We start from the raw sequence: 18,249 nt of genomic DNA, 5'->3' as shown, positions 1-18,249 counted from the left end.
TCCCCTGTACATCTTCAGAACTATTTTTTCTCCGGTAAGCAACGGGTGATTTCTCAGAGCAGGAGGCTCGTTGAGAGTAGTGACACCGTCACATCAGAGCTACAGATGGTCAGCGTTTCACACAACTTCATGTCCAAAAACCTGAACTATCACTTTAAGTGCCTTAAGTGATGGAGTACCTACGGTGTAGGCTCTTTGTAGACACGTACCCTATGCTGTAGCCTGATGTGCACCTCCCCAGAAATGTTGAGATGATATAGACCTCATGTTCATTTTTATAAACAAACAGCTTTTTTTGCTGTTGCAGCTGACCTCCGCTGTTTTGAGCTTCTGGTACCCCCAGGTGCTGACAATCGGGTGCCCGATTGGCACCTGATTGTCAGCACCTGTGAGCATGGGCCCTGCTACAGTGGTCAGTTGGTGTCTGCTCCAAGAATTGGCATGCCACATTTGACTGATCTGGATAGGACCCATGCGATAGGGCAACTTCAAGCTGGTGTTCCAAAGGGGTGGCAAATTTCCTTACTTTTTGTGCTTAGTTTAGAAACTCAACACAGTGGCATAGAAACCCTACCACAACTAGCGTTTTGGGATGTCATTGCAGAGTGATGCAGACACACCACCGCACAAATTTAAGCGCTCACAACAGCGTAGGCCACTTGTGTAGGCTATGTTGAAGGCACAGTGTAGAGCAGAAGCACAGCTATAAATTACTCATTACAGTTACCTTTTGACCAGCCAGTGGGCTTTCAATATGTATCTCTTCACCACACAGGCAGGCTTTCTAGACAAGAGTTACTCAATATCTTACCAAACCACCAACCATGAATTGTTCTATTAGTGTTTTGGACAAGATATAGGATGATATTCCTGAAAGCTGTGTACTCTCTGAAAGCAAAATGTGCATGATTGCATGTCATATTAATATAGCATGTGCAGACTTTGACTGAAAGATAATGCATGTTTCACATGAGGTTGTGAGTGCTGCTTATTACCCAGAAGCTGTATAGACATGGTGTAGTAAGAACATTCATTTCAGCCAATCCCCAGGAGCTTGAAAGTTTGGATGACTGCTGTTTCATGGACTCTCCCATCCAGACCAAAAGAATACTCTGCTGTGAACAGACAAAAAATTTGAACTCGCATTGATAGTCAGCAAATTATAGGTCCAGTACAAGCTTTACTTAGGCATGTATTTGTGTGAAGGTATTTTTTTTCTGTGTGTGTGTGTGTGTGTGTGTGTGTGTGTGTGTGTGTGTGTATGTGTGTGTGTGTGTGTGCACATTCTAGACTGTGTTTAATAGTGTTTACGTGTGTGCACATGTATTAAGGCATGTTCCTCAGTTTGTGCTGGTGTAATGACAGGTGGTCTCAGGTGATGAAAGGCTGCAGTGTCATTTATCTCTTCTGCAGGATAACCTTAGCTCTGTTAGCTAATGGAAACTGCTCATATCATCACACACGCACACACACACACACACACACACACACACACACACGCACACACACAGATGTTTGTGACCTTTTCCCTTTCAGACTACAGTCATCTGTTTAAGTATGTCAGTGCAGCTGTATGTGTGTGTGTGTGTGTGTGTGTGTGTGTGTGTGTGTGTGTGTGTGTGTGTGTGTGCGCGCGTGCAGCTGCCCACTGTGCTGATGCTGGCATCTTTTAATAGAGCAAGAGAGACAGGATAGGCAGTCAATGAGGAAGGTTGTGTAAATTAGAGTCCTATATATATATATATATATATATATACATATATTGTGTGTGTGTGTGTGTGTGTGTGTGTGTGTGTGTGAGTGAATGACAGAAGAACTGCTGCTTTAATGGCAGCAGTCACTGAAGACGGGACCTGTTGCATGGATTGAGTCTTTAGTAATGTTCCCAGTGACGTCCTGATCATATAATGTACTTAAACGTAGCGTGGTTTATTTATCATGTGGTGACTGTCATGTATAGTATAGTACTATGTGTCCAGTGTGCAACCTAGTACTACAACAACATGTCATCTGTCAGTGACAAGAACAATCCAGCATGGATAAGAGTATGCTGTATGTCATCTACACAGTGAAGATAGTGTGAGCTGGGTTAAAAATATGGAAGTATTGCCACATGTTGCCTCCCTGATAACCAGCCACTTATCACATGGAGGTTATGACCTCAGTGCTATGTAATCCAGAATCAGATGACAGTATAAGTAAGGACAGAGAATAGGACCAAATATATGAAAAAAAAAAGAGCTTGTTAAAATATGTGAATTTATTCAGTTCCTGGGATCTGACATGAAAACATCAACATGTCAGATCAAACTGCGTGGGTCAGGGTCAGCTCATGGTTCCACTAAACTTGGAGAGAATTTTGGGATAGCAAAAGCTAATCAATAGCTAAACAAGCCAGAAGATTGCTAAGACACTTGTTTTGAAGCTGCTTTTTAGATCCAGAACATCTTGGATGCAAAGGGCATAACTATTGCGACGGCAGCTATTGATGGAGCAGTAGACTAGCAGACAAGTTATGAATTGCCCAGGGGACATGAGTGGCTTCAGCAAAGAGACAGCTGGATAGCGGACACCATTCAGAAGGAAATATTAGAACTTTTGGCACGTGTAGTCCAGAGAGAAATTCAGTCTGATGCAAGGAAGCGCACATTTTTTTAACTAATGGAACCACTAATGTAAGTAGCCTAATGTTTAGTCTGAGAAGTTTTCCTGTAGCTCCTCAACCCAATCTCCAGAATAAATGTTTGAATTATTGGTTTCTGCAAACAGCTGATATGTAACATTTTTAGGTTATTATATTGTAGAGTTGTTGAAACTTTACGTTTCCTTACATTTCAGCAATAATGTAGTTAACATAGTTATGTTTCGGCACACAAGAACAATATGTTTATGGTTAGAAAAAGATCTTGTTAAATCTTAAAATACCCTTTTTTGGTGGCATAATCATGGCTGGAAATTCCTGTGATGTCTCACTAAAAACACCCGATTTTGTCATTTGTTGGTCTTGAACAGTGGTCTGGGGTGGGCTGCAGCTGCCAGCCGTCTCTCCCAAGCGCGTGCACATACATTGTTGTACAAGCACATTTCTGGCAGCAGCCATCAGTGAAAATGTGTTTCTGTGCATGAATTTTGATACTGAACTGAACTGAAAATAGTGCTTTTGTCATTTTAAAAACTACCTTTAAAGTATGGGTTGGTCATCAGTATGAATTGTCATAAATCCAAACTAGTAAAATTGTGCTTCTACGGTTGTAGGTATCCAGAGGCCAACAAATACACTGTGTATCTCTGTGTATACGTGTGTGGTTGCTTTCTGCTGAACCCAGAGAAAACTGACCTTAAACTGACATTTGTGTGTGTGTGTGTGTGTGTGTGTGTGTGCGCGTGTGCGTGCGTGCGTGCGTGCGTGCGTGTGTGCGTGCGTGTGTGTGTGTGTGTGTGTGTGTGTACACATAGTAACATCAGGTGAGCTCATGCTTTTGGGTATACGTTTACTACACATACACGTCACATGATAATACACCCACTCACGGTCTGCACTTGAATATAGACACAGATGCATGCACAAAAAAAATATAGACACACAGCACACATGCTTAAACACCTGGACAAAACACACACACACACACACACACACACACACACACTGCAAGTCTGGCTGTCACTGCTATGCTTTCCTCTCACATTGTTTTTGTTCACAGGAGAGGAAGTGCTCACGCCTCTCCACTCTCCATTCACTCTGTGTGTGTGTGTGTGTGTGTGTGTGTGTGTAGGAAATGAGTCTACTGTGGGTTTCCTGCCTGCCAAGAGACTGATAAGGTGTTTAGTGAGGCAGGATTTGCCGTTGCCTCTTTTGACTATCTTCACTCTTCATTTTCCTCTCTCTTATAATCTCACATGGCAGTGATATAAATGCTGTGGCTTTAAGTGTTGAACTACTGCATTGTGAAACTGATGTTGTATATTGTGTTCTTCTTGGCCTAAAAGTTTCAGTTTGCTGTCTAACACGTTACACACTGTGCATATTATTTCTACATCTACATGTCTTCCCAGTACTTTCATTTTGAGTCAGTAACATGCAGTATTTAGAACAAAGAAATGAGACAAAGTACTCCATTTCATATGTTTAACACAGATTGTCAGCTTACTAGTAGCATAGGTTGTATAATAGTTAATCAATATTGGTCCCTGTGACAGACAGGGCTGTTGATGTGCATGTTTTTAAATGATGACCACAAGTCTGTCTACCACAGTAACCACAGTGGTTATGGTTAATCAAACATGGTTATTCATGGTTATTCTGTCTGCACTACGGATGTTGTTTTGGGTTATTTTGACTGTTCTGACATTCTGACATTTCAAGTTTGGAAGTTGTGACTTAATGTGACATAATATAGTGAACACTATACACTTGCATCGAAACATACTAAGTTTAATAGAGGGAAGCCTCATATATCCAAACTTATCTTTCAAGCAAAAATCAGTATGTTTATGACATTGAAGAAAATTGATTTATTGTGTGAGTCCAACTAAAGCCAGACATTTAAAACACATGTAAACATGCTAGTCAGACTGAAGTCGTACTGAATCGAATTTCTCAAAGTCGGACTAACACACCCAGATAATGTGATGGGGAGTCGAATTACTCCTGCATGTATACAGTCAATCAGACCCAAACTGGCTTAGGCACTCTGCGCATGCTCCACAGTTTCCACCCTGGGCTTTGACCCGGATGTCAAATAGCATTAAATGTGTGACAGAAGAAAAGAAAAAAAAGAAAAGTGGAGCGTACGGCACCTACAAAATGTAAAGTGCTGTAAAGCTGTCCACTGTGGTACCAGTTTGCCATTAGCCATTGCTAACTTGTTTGTCAATTTTTTGGTCTGTGATGTAATAGGTCAACTGGAAAAAAGGTCCAATACTAACAAGCTGAAAGGGGACATATCACCACCTTTTGTAGTGGAGTCAAACATACTTCAGTCAATCAATCGATTCCCCTCCTGTGCTTGTGTACTGGGACAAGGACAGTAGTCCAAAATAAATGACCTTATTCTTGGCTTAACTGTGCATGTAATCGTACTGAATGTGTACCCAAAAAGCTCTATTCCTTAAACAAGCTGACACAAGTTGTGAGCACAGCATTGAATGGACAGTTTACTCCAAAATACATATTTTTCCTCCTACCCGTAGTGCTTTTTATTAGTCTAGATTGTTTTGGTGTGAGTTGCTGAGTGTTAGAGATAGACGGATAGACTTTCTTTGTACCAAACTACATCTGCCAACCACATCCCCACACAATAAAATATCACAAAATACTCACTCGATATGGTAAATTGTTTGCACACTGTTTAAGTACATGTTGTAGAGACAGGGCAACATTCTCATTTATTAGGAGCAGTGTTTGTGTCCAAATGATGAATATAAGTCCAATATTTACTCCACGTTTAATTCTGTTTTTGGTCTCCACCAGCTCCTACAGGGATTATCTGTTTCTTTAGCTGCTAAATGCTACATCATTAACATTTCCGTGGGGAGCATGATCAGATCAGATCTATGGATGAGAGGAGCAGCTTCTGCAGAAACAAGTAAAAGTAAACTTTCGCTGTGCCTGGCATTCTGCTGCTCCAACGAAGCCCATAGTACACTACACTTTGCTCTGCGAGAGTGTGGTGCAATGAATAACCAAACGATATATATATTCCAATAGCGCTCCTTATGAATGGTCCATCTCCAAAAATAGAAAATCACTAGGTGGCGACTGTGATATCATGGCAGGCAGCTGCTAACTGAGTTGATCACATAGTCTCTAACAGTGAGTGTCTGCTGTTTGAGCAGGTAATGTACAGTGGCTTTATAGAGTTTTTCCACAGAAAACAGCTGCCTGCTGCTGCTGGAAAAAGGACACTTACAGAGCAGTGAGAGTGTACCAGAACAACAAAGTTACAGACAAGACAGATGAAACACACCATAAAGCTCTGAAAAGCTGAGGGGAGCTGCACATTCAGCTATTGATTCTCTGTAGGTTCATCACTATGAGAGATGCCTTTCTCATTGAGACTCTGTTTCCACATAGTCATTGGATACATTGTTTTGATAAAATTATCAATTGTAGACGCTATTAGAAATCATTGGTTCAAGCAAATTTGTAGCTGGTTCCAGATCAGAATTGTTTCTTGATACCTAATGCTATGCTGAAATTAAACCTTGGCTAATGGAACCTCTGGTTTTTAACCAGCACTATTATGACACCTTCTACCTCTTCAAACACATGATAGGTGCGTAGTGTTGGGCAAGTTGCATCATCATCTTTGTGATCTTGATCTCTTCAAAAGACAAAATCCTCCAAGTATGTCAAATTTCAGGTAGAAAAATCGCTCCGGTATGTGGTTAAGATCCACATGTGTTTGCTGTTGCCTGGTCTTTGGTCGGTCTGGCTCAGTGTTAATGTGGCTTTCACCATGACAGGATAACCACATACACTGTAGGTGTGGCTCACAGACAGTGTAGTAGCAGAGTGTGTGTTTCTCTTCCTCTGCTGTGGCAGTGCTGCTGAAGTAACAGAATGACTTCTGCCAATAATGATTGAATAAGGCTGGATTCTGCACAGGGGGTTACCACAGTGCTGTAAACTCCACCAGTACAACAAAGATTACAGCTTTACTCAGCTTCATTTGGTTTATCAGCCACTCTCTCTGTCTGCTTTCTCACCACTCTGTTCTCCTCCTCAGTCTGTGTGTGACATGTGGTCTGTGATGACACATCTTCCTCCTACACACTCACACGCACCATTACACCTTTTATGTGAGGACAGCTGCCGACCTACAGGATGTGATATAACACTCTGATGTAACATAGGTCTTTAGTGTATGTGCTAGAGTAGTAAATAATCCCAATTCTGAGAATGTAATATTAATAATTATGTGAAGCAGGCTGCTTTAGGTTTAGTGTTGAATGCAGACATCTAGTTGCCTGCAAATTGTACTGTGATAAAATGAATGCGATTCTTATATACAATCATAGGGGCACAACATCAACAATTGTTAATGGGTTAAAAAAAAAGTGTTGAGTGTTGTGGCAAATCAAATACCTGACAATTTGCGTCACATTTATGCAAAAATCATGTACAATAGTAATATGACAGTAGAGAAGTCCTGGTCACTGATTTGCAGTATTTGTACTGACTTTCCATAAATGGTTTCACACTGTTGTGGTCATACAGAGCTTTGCTTCTTCTGTTAAATCTAGAAAAAACACCTTTCTGTTTTAATATTTTTAGGCAGGTGCTTGGCATATGTCTGTTTGTTTTCTGTTTATGTGTACAAGAGGGCTCGAAGAGGGTTAAATGGGATGTTTCACGTATACAGTTTGAAGAGTTTGTTGTGAACAACGGTCATATTGATTCTATTGGTCATTATCTATCTTACAACTAAATACATTTTAGTTAACTTCCCCCATATTTATTACTGTACATTTGCAGGTTGTGGTCTGGTAGGCATTGGTGAGTAGCTCTTTGCTAATATAGCTCATCGGAAGCTTGTTTCCCACACACATACATGCTGCTGGAATTTTGGCCCATTAGTCACACCTGACAGTGAGCGTCCGGCTGCATAAACTGTCCCATTAGTGGAGCTAATAAAGCTGATAGTGGCTGTGTGTTTATCTAGTTATTTCCCTGACTGTTAGTGTTTGTATTGTGCGTAGGAAGGGCGTCTTCAGGCTTCCCCACACTGACACAACAGCTTTGTGTTACACTGATCAGTAGGGACCTCTCTCTGTTTCTCTTTTCTCTCACTGACATGACTTTATTACTGAAGCAGAATGCCAGCATTACACAACAGCAGAGGAAATAATGAAGCAATGCTGTTACATGACTTCTTGGCACGCGTATGTAACATCAAAACACACAGTATATCAGAACTGTTCTCATTTGGACATTGATTCTGATAAAAGCTTTCAGTTAAAGGATATGTTCTGGTCGGTTTCAGGGTCTTTTATAAAAAGTTTAACTTCTTGTGCCATGACAGAATTATCATCTTTCTTCCTGTGGGGCAAAAAAACACTGTTCTTTCATCAGTCATTGGCAGCCTGTACCTGGCGTTAGTGTTTTGAGACATCAGCATGGCTCTGCTCTGGCCTTCTCCAACTCTGACACGGGATCAGATCTCCCTAACATCACAGACAACTATCAGCAGAGAGGAAGACTGACAGAATGCTAGAGAGAAGGCAGATAGTTATGTTGGATAGAGAGAGAGAAAAAGAGAGAAGGTTTTAAGAGTCTAAGCCCTCCTGATCTTTACACCTGTCTGTTGTTACCTCAGTCCCTCTTTGCTCTGTGTGCGTGCGTGCGTGCGTGCGTGCGTGCAGTTGCATCTCTGATCCAGATATTACATCATCTCTCTCTCTCCCAGGGAGTGTTGAGAGCACTGTGTGAACTCATTAAAGGCATTCACTGCAGACTCCCATCAAAGACACAAAGTGAATTCCAATGACCAGACGACACCCAAGGGCAGAGGGAGAGAGTGTGTGAAAGTGAACAAAGGGAGTGAGAGTGGGTAGTGCCACGCAGCATCAAACCATTGTCGGAAATGAAGGAAAGGATGTAGGATACAATAAAACATATTCCGTCACCTAATGCAAATGTTTACCAGCTTTTCCTTTATATGACATTTTGCCATCAGTTGCTGCAAATGCTCCACAGTTTGCAATAAGTGGTTTGTCTCCAGCATCATTGGAACTGACTCGGCCAAACTGTGAGGGTCTTGGAGGGGAGCTGTGAGGAAACACATCTTGGCAGGTTCACATGCTCAGAGAGGTACTTTTGCATTAATATGCCTCTGTGTGAAAAGACATACTTTCCAGACTTATTGCATATGCCAGTTGGAAACTACCAGAGTGTGTTATGGTAACAATTACAGCTGAGTGATGAACCTGTCAATCAAGAGCTGAGACACATTGTCAATTAATGGAGTTGTCTATCAACAGAAAATATATTTTGATAATAGAATAATGGATCAGTTGTTAAAGTCATGGTGGGGGTGGCTTACTTTTTTCTTTGTTTTTTTCCCTTGGCCTGTCTGTCCTTGTATAAGTCTTTGTCCCCTCTCTGAATTCAGTGGTTTCATAACTTTGTCTTGTTTGATTGTAAGATTGAGTGTCTTTAGGCTTTGTTTGTTGGATAAAACAAACTATGTGAAGATGTCACCATGGGCTGAAGGAAATTTTAATGGACTTTTATTACAATTTTCTGACATCTTATAGACCAAATGAATAATTGATTGTCAAGAAAATAACTTAAAGATTAGGCTAATGGATTACTGAAAGAAACTGTTCATTTCAGCCTTAAAGTGTTTTTTTCCCTCTGTTAGAGCTTTTTTTTTTTTTTTTTCAGGTGTTGAGTTTTTCCTTACCTGAATCGGGGGTCTGAGGACAGAGGGTGTCTCATGCTGTAGGAACTGTAAAGCTCCTCAAGGCGAATCTGTGATTTGCAGTATTGAGCTATAAAAATAAAAGTTGTCTTGAATTACTGCTGAGATGTTACTCTAAAACTTCAATTAGTACCCCACACTATTATTTGCTTAAATCACTGATGTCAGCAGGCTTATATTTGGGACCGGCGTCTAGAAGGGAGAGGCCTTCAGCAGACCTATTTCACAGCAGACATTTTGACTTGTCATAGTACCAAAAGCACAGATGTATTCAAGAATATTGATGATGGCTGCAAAGATAGGCCTTGGTATTGCCCATGCTGGTTCACTGGAATAATTTATGGGGACATTTAATGGAACTGAGCCATCGTTAATGTTCTCAGTTTCACCTGTGCTTTTCCTGCTATGACAAGTCAAAATGTCTGCTATGAAAAAGATCCATTCCTTTTAGCAAAGATGGGAAACACGACCAAATTATTTATTTCAACCAGTATGAATATTACTTGTATAAGAATTAGGCTCCAAATAACATATCAACAACAAATCATTAATTTAATCTAGCTCCGACAGACAAGGCATCAGACACAGAGAGCATTCTTGACTCTCTTTTACAGCACTCAAGGATTTCAGCATCCAACATACCAACCCAACATCACTTAATCCTGTTAAAACAATATTCACAACTTTGATTAATTTTTAGGAAAAACCTTTTTCCATTTTTTTCATCAAAGCACCCTTACAGACTGAAGGAATAAAGATAATTTGCCGGGTAATCAAGGAATGGACACATATTCCGACTTTATGACAGTTCGTTTTTTCATAATACCAGTAAATCTGAATGAATTATGCTGTTAATTGAAGTTTTACAGTATTTTTACATCAGTGAGATTTGTTGGGTTCTTATTTGATTGGATTAATAAAAACAGACATCTGGTTGCTTTACTAATTGATTATAGTCATATCTTGTCATCTTCCATGTAAAATACACCGTATGATTGCATATTTAATCCATATAGTCCAACACTACATACATGTATTGGCCATTGTAAACCCTGCAGTTTGAATCTGGGAGGTCAGCCCTGCTTTAAATGGAGACAGACTGCTCAACTAACTGACAGGCCACATGATTGTGTGTCTGCCACCTCTGGAGCAAAGGCAAATGGTGCAGAGCCAGCATTAAAACTAATGGGACACTCTTTTAGCTGACACACACACATACACACATAATCTACACTTTCATGCTGCGATCTGGCTTAGTGCCCGTGTGCTGCTACACACCAACATTATCTGGCAGAGCTCTCCTCTGTCCTAATTTCAGAGCACGAGAGACACAGACGGGGAGAAAGAGAGAGGGAGAGAGAGAGAGAGAGAGAGAGAGGGAGAGAGGGAGAGAGAGAGTCTGTAATTTCACAGATCTTATTTATGTCGAGAACTGAAGGTTGTATCTTCAGTTCTTCAGTTGTGTGTGTGTGTGTGTGTGTGTGTGTGTTGTATGTTTTTTTAGAAATGAATTCCTGAGGAGGTTTTATCTGTAGCTGCTGCCAGCACGGAGGATTTGATGCAAGTATCCCTGAAGAGATGCTATAAATAACTTCCCAAAACAAACCTCCGGGTCCTGATGGTTTCTGATTCATAAGCTTGTGTCATTTGTCTCTGTTCATTAGTTTCCACTCATATTCCCACAGAGAATCACAGGAAAATTACAGCTGAGATAAAGTGAAGTGATTCATGTCAGTCAGATGGCTTTCTAATAGCAACCTTGTTATTCAGTTCTGATAGATGTGCTGTTCACCGATCAGATTACAGGCGAAACAGCAGGTAGGCAGGAGTCAGTGCTGCAGCTGATAGAGGGGAGCTGAAGGGAATGGCAGTGATACAAAAGACAACAGAGTGAGAAAAAAAGTGAGTGTAATATCTTTGTTTGACTTCTCTTTCCTGGCTGCAGACAGCTCAAGTCCTGCTACGTTACCTAGCAACAATGGCCCACTTTGTAAAATGAAATACAGCTCACACACACACACACACACTCACAAATAGATATCAGCAGGCATCTTGCTATCTGGTCACTGTACTGGCTCTGTTTATGATGACAGGAGAACAAAGGAGTGTGTGTGTGTGTGTGTGTGTGTGTGTGTGTGTGTGTGTGTGTGTGTGTGTGTGTGTCACATGCAGCTCTCTCCTTTTGAAATCTCTAAACTGTCTTCACCATTGTAATGTGTCTATAACACAGCTTGCCTTGCACTCTGTTGCTCTGTGTGTGTGTGTGTGTGTGTGTCACAGTGGAGGACATCTACATCCGCAGACCTGCTGGAACATTCTGGGGCTCGTGCCTTGCTCTCAGGCCTGTTAGCCAGCCAGAGAGAAAACCAGTCAAGTGTTTGAGATGTACTTTTGGTGGAAATTGGGTCAATAAAAATTCTAGCCCCCCCCTTTCTCCCCGTCTCCCTCTTTCTCTCCCCCTGAGCAGATGGAGCTGGTCTAGTGTAATCTCCTGCCTCCTGTGGATCTGTGTGTGCATGTGTAATTATAGCTTACCTTTATGGCAGAGAGGGCTGCAGAAAAAACATTTGTCTCCCTGCACAGAAGCAGTTCAGGCCTCTCACTCTGACAAACAGTGGCAGCAGTGGCGGTGTTTCTGTCCTCATTTTAGAGTCATCTAAGTGTAGAACCCTTAAAGGCCGCCATTTTTTGATGCTAGAGTAGAAAACAAGATTAAAGAGATGGAGACTAAGATAGAGAGCACGTCTAACGTATTGAGAGAGAGAGAGAGAGAGAGACTGTTGCTTTAATGCTGCATCAGTATAGCAGATGGACCACAGGATATTACTGCACAAGTGTGTGTGTGTGTGTGTGTGTGTGTGTGTGTGTGTGTGTGTGTGTGTGTGTGTGTGCGTGCGCGCACTGTTACAGTAGCAGTGTGTAAATCTGCTAAGCGATGGACAGATTACTCAGAGCTCGTTTGTGGTCAGCTGAGCAGTTCAAAGGGGATGGTTTTAGGGTGATTGTCTGTGTAAGAGGGTTCAGTTTTGGGCCAGACAGCTCTGTTTGAAAACTATTTGTATATTATTATTTGGCATTCAATCCTGTGTGTTCTGGAAAATTATTATTTCACTGGGGTAGTGTTAATTTTTTCAAAGAAAACTTCCTAAGAGTAATGGTCCCATCTCATATATTAGTTTTTCACTGTTGTCCATATGTAGTCAAAAAGTGTCTTTTGCTCTGTGCTCCAACAGTTGAGCAAGCTTGAAACACAGCAGAGCCTCACTGGACTTTCCCCTTTCCTTTTGTACTAAAGGCCAAAACACACTGGGGCAGAGTGGCATTTGTCAAAACAGCCACCCCTATTATTTACTATCCACAGTCCCACATGCCAGGGCTCATGGATGCGCTGCCCCATGACACTTCACGCCGCTGTCCTGTTTCCAGCCTTGCTTCCCCTTGAATTAAACGCATTTCTTCCCCACTTGCTCTATGCTAGTACATGATGGCACTCGAAGCAGCTCTTTTTCTCTGCTCCTGGGGCTTTGACTCCTTTCCTCACCATGGATGTATAAAGAGAACACTGTTGCTGCTGCTGTCTCTAGTGTGTGTCAAAGAAAGGACGAGGAAAAACTAGTTGTTGAGGCTCAGACATATCCTGAGCTACGACCCACAATCCTGTCATTATAAAGACAATGGCAAAAAGATATTTCCTGGTGAGGCATAGCTCTGGAGATTGGCTCTTTGGGTGAGAAATTCAGTTTAATAACCTGGTGTCCATACATCATTTTAAGCTAACACAGAGGAAGAAGAAGTCCAAATCTATTAGTAAAAGTAGTTATGACTGTGTGGTCTTCCGTTGACGCATCACTCTGTGACATGTCCTTTTGGTGCTAGGGGCAGCACTTGACATGCGTCATATGACGCGCCACAGCAATGCCAGTGTGTTTTCAGCTTTAGATATGCTATCTGCTAGACTCGTCTGTGTTTAAAGAAAAACAGAATTTATAGATGGTTGAAAGATGTGGCTAGGACTGTCACAGTCTTCACTGTCGTCACATTTTTAGTTGGCTTATATTAGTAAAATGCTAGCTAACTACCTAACATATAGCTACAACAAACAGAGTTAGTTTAATATCAGTTTTTATCCATCAGCCAGGTCTGCTTCCTCCTTTCTTCTGTGGTTAAAGAGATTTGTTGAAGGACATATTGGTTGTTTGGTGATATATTTTTAAGATGACATTATCGTTAGCCAGAAATGATCAAGACTAACATTCCATTTTTTATATTATGTCTGTACGGCTACGTGCTGACCTGAACTAACTAAAGTAACTTTCTCCAGTAAAGAGAGTGTAATTTTAGGTCAGCACCATGGTCTGTATTCAGTTATAAATATAGAGTACTTTACTGATCCCAGGAGGGGAAAAGGGGACACATACCCAGTAGTGCAGTGGGTGCAGTCTGTAGTTCTTCCTCTCTGGTTGAGACAGAAGCATTAATTGTGAAATTATCCTTCCATCACATAATGTAGTCCTTGCTGTCTGCTTGTTGAAGCAACAGGCCTACTGCCTGAGGCCCGGAAACTAAAAAAAACAAAGCCCAGCGGCACCTGGCTTAGCGAAACTGGCATTGCCATGTTTCTTTTTGTCACTCTTGTCTGTCTTGGTAACTGTAACTAAGGGGGACGGGACTTAGGATCTGTCATTTGAGAAACTAACCCATGGACTCTGTGTTTGGCACATTTCCCTGTTCAGACAGCCCAGCACTGATTGTTGGTATGTCAATTAAAGGAAAGTCAGTGTCCCTCCAGTTAGCCTCATATGTTGGATTATAGCTTTACACTGGCGGTTGTAACTGAATTAATAAATAATACCCCTTACCCTCAGATAATCTTGTGACAGACAACAACAGCAACCATAATGACAACAGTTCACACCAAAGATGGACTGCACTTTCAATGTTTTACCACAATTTAAAGCTTACAGAGACATACATTTATCTCTAACACTGTAATAAGCCAGCAATGGCAGGGTCCAGTGACATCACTTATCTTTAAACGTGGATGTCCTCCTGTGTCCTCACATGAATGCTGCAACCTTCCTGGATGTTACTGTAATGCATCATAAGGTAAAGCACAGCTATCTGTGTCTGATCAAAGCTCACTGTAAAGACTACATAGGAAACTAGAAGTTAAATTTGCATATGCACAGTCATTTCTCTAACTTTTCATAACTCATAAGGCGTAGCAGGTCAGTTTTGATCAAGTTTTTTAGAATTGCTCAGAGGAAGTGTGCTGAAGGTGTGACTGAGATCAAAATGACTCCACTCCAGTGTGACATTACCATTATGACACTTTTAACATTCTGTAATTTCACTGGAAGTGTATCTGATATGATTTCATGTGACCAATGAAACGAATAGCATTTCAACACTATGTCCCCATATTTACAGATGAACAAACAAACAAACAAAAAAAACACATAAGTTGACTCTTTGTAAATGGACAGGATGCGATCTGTCGTATGGCAGTACATCCAAATCAGCAGCAGTGACCCTAACACAAAGACTCCTTGAGTGCTAGAATTAGTTTGTAGAGGGTTACAGACACAGGTAAAAACATTGCCTAGACTCATCACCACATTCTTCCAGATGAAGTGACCCGCTAATCCAGTGTACTGGATGTGCATCTTCACTGATATTGAGCTTATAAAACTGGTATGGTATCAGCTAGACATGGAAAAAAGGGCTGACTAAGTTGTTTTTATGAAAGTCTCACTTTTGAAATTGTTGTGTTTGACACGCCTAGTTATTCATTTTCAAGGTGAACAGGCAGATAGGGAGGCGTGGCTAACCTGAGAGGCATTTCTCGCACACACATCCCCCCCGTGCTGCCAGAGTTGAATGGTTTTGAACATTTTTTTCTATGTGCCACATGTTGCAAATGGATGAGAGACTGATCCTTGCTGTTTAGGAAATATATAACTGTATTCTCAACAGTTATGGGGGCATAAACAGAGCATCTGTTTCAGCATCAGGTAGCATTAGATATAGATATAGGTTTTAAAACCAGGCTGTAAACATGTTTATTGCTGCTGTGAAGTCGGCCTTTTTAACATGGGGGTCTATGGACATTCACTTGCTTTTAGAGCCAGTCTCAAGTGGTCCTTTTGATGAACTGCAGTGTTTGGAACTCGGCATCAGCTTTATTTTTCAGCTGCACAGGTTGCAGCTTGGTCTACTCACATGACGAGAGCAGTGAGACCCTGCGGATCCAAGCTGGTATGGAGGTGGAGTGTTCTTACTGTCTGAAAAGACCTTTTTTTGTTTTTTCCTTATTTATTTAACACAAGGAAAATATGCAGAATAAGTCAGGGAATATATGTACAAAGACAAAGGGTAGAATTTAGCAGCATTGTGGACATGAAGCTACAGCACAATCAAATACAAAAAAGAACAGCAGAGGTTCCATTTATTGAAAGTCAAGAGGGAAAATATTTTTTAAACAAAAAGGCACATTTGGTGATGGTTCTCTACAAGGTCATCACAGAGAGTGACCTCTTTTACACCACACCTAGTCAATTCATCTGTGTTCATATATATGTATTGACTCATGTAGCCTTATATACTGTCTCAAAAACTGTAACAACACAATTGTATATATCTTCTACATCAATATAATGATTTACCCTGGTCTCTACCATCCTACATAGATAATAGACAAAAATAGTGTATGCATAGTATATAAATATATGAATCATGCCTGTGAACAGCAGGTGGCCATGAGGTCTACATGTGGAAACCACAGTTTATTGTATTCAGCTCTTTCTAAGCATTTTTGCCTGGCCAGTTGTGTTAAAATAAGTTTAAATAGTTTAGAGTTTGATGCTTAAACGTTGTCCCTTAAATACAAGTTTTCGGAATATGTGTTAAAGCAAATGACTGTCAATAAAGCTAAATTGAAGAGAGTAGAGGGGGAGGAGTGGGAGTGAGAGGCAGGGAGAAAAATTGAAAGAGAGCAAGTCAGAGAGTGTGGTGAGTAAGAGAGAGAGAGAGAGCCTGCGTCACACAGAGGGAGAGGGAGAGAGAGAGAGAGAGAGAGGAAGTGTGTGTCGGCCGGCCCTGCCTCCGTCCCCTCCTCTCTCCTTTCTCCCCCTCCTTGCGTCAGCAGCAGTTAAAATGTCGGCTGTGTAGCTCGTCCTCTGCTCCGCTTTCTCTCCCTCTTGGCCATCTGTCTTTTCTTACCACAAGAAGAAACCACACTCTCTTGCTCTTGTTGTCTCTCTCTCTCTCTCTCTCCCCCCCCTCTTGCTGCCTTTTTTTTTCTTTTTTTACCCTCGTCATCCTTTCTTGTCTTTCTTCCTGCCTCTCCCCTGCTCGCTGGATCAAAGCTAGTTTTGTCAAGTGTTTTTCTTCAGAGCCATTGCTCGTTGATGTTGCTTGGAGACGGAGGGAAGAGGTAATGTTACAGTTTTATAACGTCTGCTGTTGCTCATATCGCTGCTGTTCTTCGTCGACTTGAGTTTGATCCACGAGGCTGAAGTAACAAACTGCCTGGGAACCATGCACATTTCCCAGAATAGACTGAACGGTCGTTCTAATCGGTTCTTGATGTCGACATGTATGTGCGTGTTACTGTGTGTGTGTGCTTTTGTGTGTGTTAGTGGAGTGTGTAGCCTGTAGCAGTCTCTGAAGATGCTGTTAGTATTATAATCTAGATGCTAATAACGTACCTCTCTACCACATAGCTACTACAACTAATCTCTACCACAGGTTTGTCAAAATCTAGCTTGGAATACTTTGCAATGTTTGTTACAGAGCAGATGGCGTCATCAGAGCTTTTCCAAAAGCAATGTAATACTCAAACACAAAAATCTAAATTCAAGACCTCAAGTATAATAATGCTCCAGGATTCTAGTTAATCCATTTGTTTTTTTCCAAACTTCGCTTCAGTTCTTGCTATGTTTAGTTGTTGATGTGTTTTTATGTAACTTTTCCATTACCCTGTGCTACCTAATCTTTCACAAACTGATCTGGAATCACAAGTCAAAGTGTGATTTGATGCGTAGGAGACACTTTTATCTTTCTGTCTATGGTGGAAAGTATTTCATGTCTCTTAGTATATGGTGTATTTGCAGATGTCTGATTCATAATCATACAGTATATTGCTCAGTCCCAAATATGGCTCACATTTTACGGTTTCTAATAGTTTTGATCCACAGTACCGATTTGATTTTTCATTAAGATGTCATCAGCTTTGAGAATTCATAGACCAATCCATGACCTGTATAGCTAATATATTTCTGTAACTTAGTCCTGCTTAATACAGACTTTAAAGGGACATTCCACTGATTTGACTTGGGGAAAGTCGGTTTACTTGTCACAAGTAGTACTACTCAGCCTGTAAAACAGTTGTATAATGTCTCCTTTTTCTCTGGATGAGCTTTAACAAGAATGCAAAATCAAACGTGATGATGTCATCAAGGTCGTCCTGGATTAGACTTGATACTTCAATTTTTTAACGGAAAGTCTGGCCAACTGTGGGCGTGGAATTTGAATGATGTCTGCGTGTATAAAGAGGGCAGAGAAAGTCTAATACTGTGCTTCAGGAATGAGTTAGCATTTTGCACTCCCATTTCCCTTGTCTTGAAGTCAGTCGTGTTTTTTTTTTTTTTTAAAGATTTTTTTTAGGGCATTTTTAAGCCTTTAATCAATAGGACAGATGAGTGTGAAGGGGGGAGAGAGAGAGGGAGTGACATGCAGCAAAGGGCCACAGGCTGGAGTCGAACCTGGGCCGCTATGGCAGCAGCCTTGTACATGGGGCGCCTGCTCTATACACTAAGCCGCC

The 18,249-nt window shown here is 41.2% G+C and overlaps 1 protein-coding gene across 3 annotated transcripts in view; it reads left to right on the top strand.

Annotated features, from left to right (window-relative positions):
- The window catches only part of jmjd1cb (jumonji domain containing 1Cb), a 180,410-nt gene that overhangs the window by 86,433 nt on the left and 75,728 nt on the right, over positions 1-18,249 (top strand). Inside the window, exon 1 of one of the 3 annotated variants that reach the window (XM_049563854.1) lies at positions 16,568-16,860. The exons of the other annotated variants lie outside the window; for them this stretch is intronic. The gene's annotated coding sequence lies outside the window, so the exon portion shown is untranslated. Of the gene's footprint in view, positions 1-16,567; positions 16,861-18,249 lie in introns of those variants that run through there. 3 annotated transcript variants of the gene reach the window in all.

The sequence above is a fragment of the Epinephelus fuscoguttatus genome, linkage group LG20 (genome assembly GCF_011397635.1).
Source record: "Epinephelus fuscoguttatus linkage group LG20, E.fuscoguttatus.final_Chr_v1".
Lineage (NCBI taxonomy): Eukaryota > Metazoa > Chordata > Actinopteri > Perciformes > Serranidae > Epinephelus > Epinephelus fuscoguttatus.
This window is presented reverse-complemented; position numbering and strand designations above follow the sequence as displayed.